We start from the raw sequence: 6,421 nt of genomic DNA, 5'->3' as shown, positions 1-6,421 counted from the left end.
TCGCATCCTGTCTTTTTTACCTCGAATTTAGAGTATTAAGTCTTCGGTAAGTGCACACTGTTAAATTAATGTTCACCACCTTCACATGGTAGTTTTTATTCATCTTTGTTGAGGGATCCACGTTTCTTTGGCTTAAGGAACTTAATAGCCAGAAATTTAAACTATAGCTTGTATGGCATAATTAATAAATCACAAACTAAAACTCTGGTTTCAAAACTTGCTCTGACTGTAGTAACTGAAGCCGTCTTTTTTACAATTCCTCATTCATTCCTGAACTTGAATTCCAAGTACCATTGGAGGTTTTAACTATAGTAAAATGATTAGCATTATTGATCTTCAGTAGTTGAGGAACACATTTAATCTATACTCAATAAGAACCAGTATTTTTAAGAGCAGAAATTGTAGTTACCTTTGGGAAACAATAGGGTTAGAAAAGTTGTAGAAAGTGTATTTTCTTTGCTGCCTTAAGATTGATTATTTAAAGCAGACTTTAAGAAATTGGTCTATAGTAAAGGAGAGATACCACCATAAACAACACTAAGGGAAAAAGCGCAAACTATATTCTGAATAATCTTTTTTTGAATTAAGTGTTTAAACTTCCCAGAGTAGATCCCTGGTGACCTCAGCCACTAATTGTTATGTAAGTATGTGGTTAGTAGCTCAGTCATGTCCAACTTTGCAGCCCCATGGACTGTAGCCTGCCAGGCCCCTCTGTCCATGGGATTTTCCAGGCAAGAATACTGGAATGGATTACCATTTCCTTCTCCAGAGGATCTCAACCCAGGGATCGAACCTGCATTGGCAGGCAGGTTCTTTACCACTGAGCCACCTGGGAAGCCTCACTAATTGTTACAGAGGATCCAAAAATCTTGGAATGTCTAAGGCCAATACATTCCATGTTCTTGTTTGCACCGGGTGAGTCTGGTGCTGTTGATGTTGTTACCTCAGGCAGGTGAGCATGGCTGCTGGTCTAATACCAATCCCTGTAGTCAGCTGCTCCTATTCCTGCAGCCAACAGGCCCGCAGAGAGGGAGCAATGTGAACTTGTGACCACCAGATGCAGGAAACTTCACCGACCACATCCTCTTCAGAACTGAGTCATGAGTTGTACTGTGTCCTAAAAGGGAAGCAGAGTTCTTCCGATTCTGAGGCTGCTGCCCTGGGATTACCCATCCAGATCAACTAGGCTCTATAAAGGTGCTGCTTTCATTTTGAAAGTGGAGTCTGTGTGAAGAACTGCTCCCCTGAAAAGACTGTGAATTTCTGTACCCTGACGGCCTTGAGTAGCTTCACCCTCCTGGAATCGTGGGTGAGAGACTAGCAATAACTGGATTTTTCTATAAGAAAATATCTTCTGGTGTAGAAAATGGAAATTTACTCATTTGTTAAGAAAATGTTAATACAAAATCTAGATGAATTTAAGAAGTAGTTTTAAGTTAACCAATATTAAATTGGTTATTTTATACTTAAAAGAACTGGAAGAAACAGAGTAAGTATGTAAACATTCAGTGCTCTAATTCTGTTTTTAACAGTCTTGGATTGACAACAGGGTTAACATGGAAGTCTTACTCAAATGCTAAAAAAAAAAAAAAAATATGTTAAAACTAAAAATTTTTACCCAAAGGGCATTTTGATCAACTCCTAGTAAGAAATATGCAGTTGAATACTGACATTCAGAGGGGTATGTCCAGACATTCATGAATATGAAGCTCTTTGGTAAGCATATGGCTTTCCTTCTTTTGGTACCCACATGAAGAAACATCTTGTACCATTTAGATTATATGAACAACCGACTAGGTACTCAGCTCCCTCACTAGCCCCAGATCTAACATTCAGATATGTGCCACAATCAAATTACTATATTAAGGATCTTTAGGGCTTCTTAAAGAATCAGAAATGCTAAGGTGAAATATATTCTGATGATCAATAATCACAAAATACAAGAAACAAGTCCTAACAGCTAACATGATAAAGGCACTTCGACTGAAACCATGAATGATCCTAGGATGACTGTTAACCTTCATTTATTTTACATTCTGGAAAATCCAACTAATTTGTACATGTCTCTGCTTCCCTGTCTCAGGGGTTTCTCTGAACAGGAAACCCTGTTCAGTGTGTGCAAGCCTAACACACCAGAAATTGTATAAAGAGTATCTGCCGAAACTGGTGAGTAAATGTCTAAGTTCTTGTGGGGCATTTCTGGAATGGGCCATGGTGGTTTAACTGCTAAGTTGTGTCCAACTGTTTGCAACCCCATGGACTGTAGCTCGCCAGGCTCCTCTGTCCATGGTATTTTCCAGGCACTTTCCCAGCATCTTCTTTTAGGATTTGAAATAGCTCAACTGGAATCCCATCACCTCCACTAGCTTTGTTCATAGTGATGCTTCCTAAGGCCCACTTGACTTCACATTCCAGGATGTCTGGCTCTAGTCCAGTGATCACACCATCTTGGTTATCTGGGTCATGAAGATCTTTTTTGTATAGTATTCTATGTATTCTTGCCACCTCTTAATATCTTCTGCTTCTGTTAGATCCATAACCATGTCTGTCCTTTTTTTGTCCATCTTTGCATGAAATGTTCCCTTGGTATCTCTAATATTCTTGAAGAGGTCTCTAGTCTTTCCCATTCTATTGTTTTCCTCTAATTCTTTGTATTGATCACTGAGGAAGGCTTTCATATCTCTCCTTGCTATTCTTTGGAACTCTGCATTCAAATGGGTATAGCTTTCATTTTCTCCTTTGCTTTTCTGCTTCTCTTTTCTCAGCTATTTGTAAGGCCTCCTCAACCATTTTGCCCTTTTGCATTTCTTTTTCTTCGGTCACTTGATCACTTCAGTTTCTTCGGTTTCTTGATCACTGCCTTCTGTACAATGTCACAAACCTCCGTCCATAGTTTATCAGGCACTCTGTCTATCAGATCTAATCCCTAATCTATTTGTCACTTCCACTGGATAATCATAAGGGATTTGATTTAGGTCATACTTGAATGGTCTAGTGGTTTTCCCTACTTTCTTCAATTTAAGTCTGAATTTGGCAATAAGGAGTTCATGATCTGAGCCACAGTCAGCTCCCAGCCTTGTTTTTGCTGACCGTATAGAGCTTCTCCATCTTTGGCTGCAAAGAATATAATCTGTCTGATTTTGGTATTGACCATCTGTTGATATTCATGTGTGGAGTATTCTCTTGTGTTGTAGGAAGAGGGTGCTTGCTATGACCAGTGTGCTCTCTTGACAAAACTCTTATTAGCCTTTGCCCTGCTTCATTTTGTACTCCAAGGCCAAATTTGCCTGTTACTCTAGGTATTTCTTGACTTCCTACTTTTGCATTCCAGTCCCCTATGATTAAAAACGTCATATTTTTTAGGTGTTAGTTCTAGAAAGTCTTCTAGGTCTTCATAGAACCGTTCAGCTTCTTCAGCATTACTGGTCATGGCACAGACTTGGATTAGTGTGATATTGAATGGTTTGCCTTGGAAATGAACAGATTATTCTGTCATTTTTGAGACTGCGTCCAAGTATTGCATTTCAGACTCTTTTTTTGACTATGAGAGCTACTCCATTTCTTTTAAGGGATTCTTGCCCACAGTAGTAGATGTAATGGTCATCTGAGTTAAATTCACCCATTCCAGTCCATTTTAGTTCACTGATTCCTAAAATGTGGATGTTTACTCTTGCCATCTCCTGTTTGACCACTTCCAATTTGCCTTGATTCATGGACCTAACATTCCAGGTTCCTATGCAATATTGCTCTATTTACAAGCATCAGACTTTTACTTCCATCACCAGTCACATCTACAACTGGGTGGTGGTTTTGCTTTGGCTCCGTCTCTTCCTTCTTTCTGGAGTTATTTCTCCACTTATCTCCTGTAGCATATTAGGCACCTACTGACCTGGGGAGTTCATTTTTCAGTGTCCTATCTTTTTGCCTTTTCATAGGGTTCTCAAGAATACTGAAGTTTTGCCATTCCCTTCTCCAGTGGACCATGTTTTGTCATAACTCTCCACCATGACCCATCTGTCTTGGGTAGCCCTACACCACATGGCTCATAGTTTCATTGAGTTAGACAAGGCTGTGGTCCATGTGATCAGATTGGTTAGTTTTCTGTGATTGTGGTTTTCAGTCTGTCTGCCCTCTGATAGAGAAGGATATCAGGCTTATTATGGAAGCTTCCTGATGGGAGAGACTGACTGAGGGGGAAACTGGGTCTTGTTCTGATGGGTGGGGCCATGCTCAGTAAACCTTTAATCCAAATTTCAGTTGATGGACGGGGCTGTTGTTTGACCTGAGGCCAAACTATGACGGAGGTAATGAAGATAATGGCGGCTTCCTTCAGACTGTCCCATGCGCTCACTGCTGCACTCAGTGCCCCCAACCCTGTAGCAGGCCACCACCGACCCATATCTCCACTGGAGACTCCTGGACACTCATGGACAATTCTGGGTCAGTCTCCTGAGGGGTCACTGTGCCTTTCTCCAGGGTCCTGGTGCAGACAAGATTTTGTTTGTGCCCTCCAAGAGTCTGTTTCCCAGTCCTGTGTAAGTTCTGGCACCACTATTGTGGGTAAATGGCAAGCTCCTCCAAGAGGGCTTATGCCATACCCTGGTCTGCTGTACCCAGAGCCCCTGTCCCTGCAGCAGTCCACTGCTGACCTGTACCTCTGCAGGAGACACTCACACACAGTTCTGGTTCAGTCTCTGTGGGATCTCTGGGTCCTGGTGTGCACAAGGTTTGTTTGAACCCTCTGACCATCTCTGGTGGGTATGGGTTTGATTCTAAATGCAATTTTGTTTAGAATCATTTCATGATTTCCATATGCCAGCAAATTTGGAAAACTCAGCAGTGGCCACAGGACTGGAAAAGGTCGGTTTTCATTCTAATCCCAAAGAAAAGCAATACCAAAGAATGCTCAAACTGCAGCACAGTTGCGCTCATCTCACATGCTAGCAAAGTAATGTTCAAAATTCTCCAAGCCCAGGCTTCAACGGTACATGAACCGTGAACTTCCAGATGTTCAAACTGGATTTAGAAAAGGCAGAGGAACCAGAGATCAAATTGCCAACATCCTCTGGATCATCGAAGAAGCAAGGGAGTTCCAGAAAAACATCTAATTTTGCTTTATTGATTATGCCAATGCCTTTGACTGTGTGGATCCACTGGAGAACAGCAATCCACTGGAGAAAGAATACTCTTTCTGAAAATGGTGCTCTGCAACGATTCTGTATCCACATGCAAAAACATGTATCTATTAATAGATTATCTATCACAGAGTTAATTTACATTGGATCTTTAAGTTAAACTTCACTTAATGTGAAACACCAAACTATAAGACTTCTAGACAATAACATAAAATCTAGGTGACCTTGTGTTTGGCAATGAGCTTTTAGATAAAACACCAAAAGCACAATCCATGAAAGAAAAAATTGATAGACTTTTAAAATTGAAAACTTCTATGAAGACACTTAAGAGAATAAAAAGACAAGGCCAGACTATAACACACATGTGTTTGGTATCCAAAATATATTAAGAATTCTTTGTATGTGTGTGCATATTAGTTACAAAGAATTCTCAAAGCTCAACAATAAGGAAACACACCCAATTTAAAAGTTCACAAAAAATCTAACAAATACCTCACTGAAGAAATATAGATAGTAAAGAAGCATGTGAAATACACTCAACATCCTATGTCCTCAGGAATTTCACATTAAAACAATGAGATACCACACTAAACATCTTTTAGAATGGAAAACTTTTTTCTAAATCAACAATACCAACTGCTGGTGAGGCTTCAGAGCATCAGTAAGAATGTAAGAGCAGTACAGAGCAGTAAGCAGTAAGAATTCTGGTAAGAATGCAAAATGCAACAACTTTGGGAGACAGGACGGCAGTTCCTTACAAAGGTAACCACACTCTTAACTATAACATCCAGCTGTGCCCACCCACGCAAAAGCTTGCACACAAATGTTTATAGCAGCTTTATCCATAATTGGCCCCAAACTGGAAGCAACCAAGATAATCTTCATTAAGCAAACGGAAAACAAACTGGTACACTCAGACAACGGAATATTATTCAGTGGTAACAAGAAAATGAGCTATCAAGCCACAAAAGACATGGAGGAAACTTAAATGCATCTTGTAAGTGAAAGAATCCAGTCTGGAAAAGCTACATAGTGTATGGTTTCAACTATAAGACATCCTGAAAAAGACAAAACTATATAGAGACAGTAAAAAGACCAGTAGTTGCCAGGAGTTTGGAGGGGGTATGTGGGAGAGTGGGGAGAAAAGACTGGTGGAGAACAGGTTTAGGGCAGTGAAACTGTTATTTGATACTGTAATGATGGATATGGGACATTATGCATTTGTCAAAACCCATAGAAATGTACAACACAAGGAATTCCCTGGCAATCCAGTGGTTAGGATTCAG

Source organism: Bubalus bubalis, chromosome 20 (assembly GCF_019923935.1).
Source record: "Bubalus bubalis isolate 160015118507 breed Murrah chromosome 20, NDDB_SH_1, whole genome shotgun sequence".
In the NCBI taxonomy this organism is placed as follows: Eukaryota; Metazoa; Chordata; class Mammalia; order Artiodactyla; family Bovidae; genus Bubalus; species Bubalus bubalis.
This window is presented reverse-complemented; position numbering follows the sequence as displayed.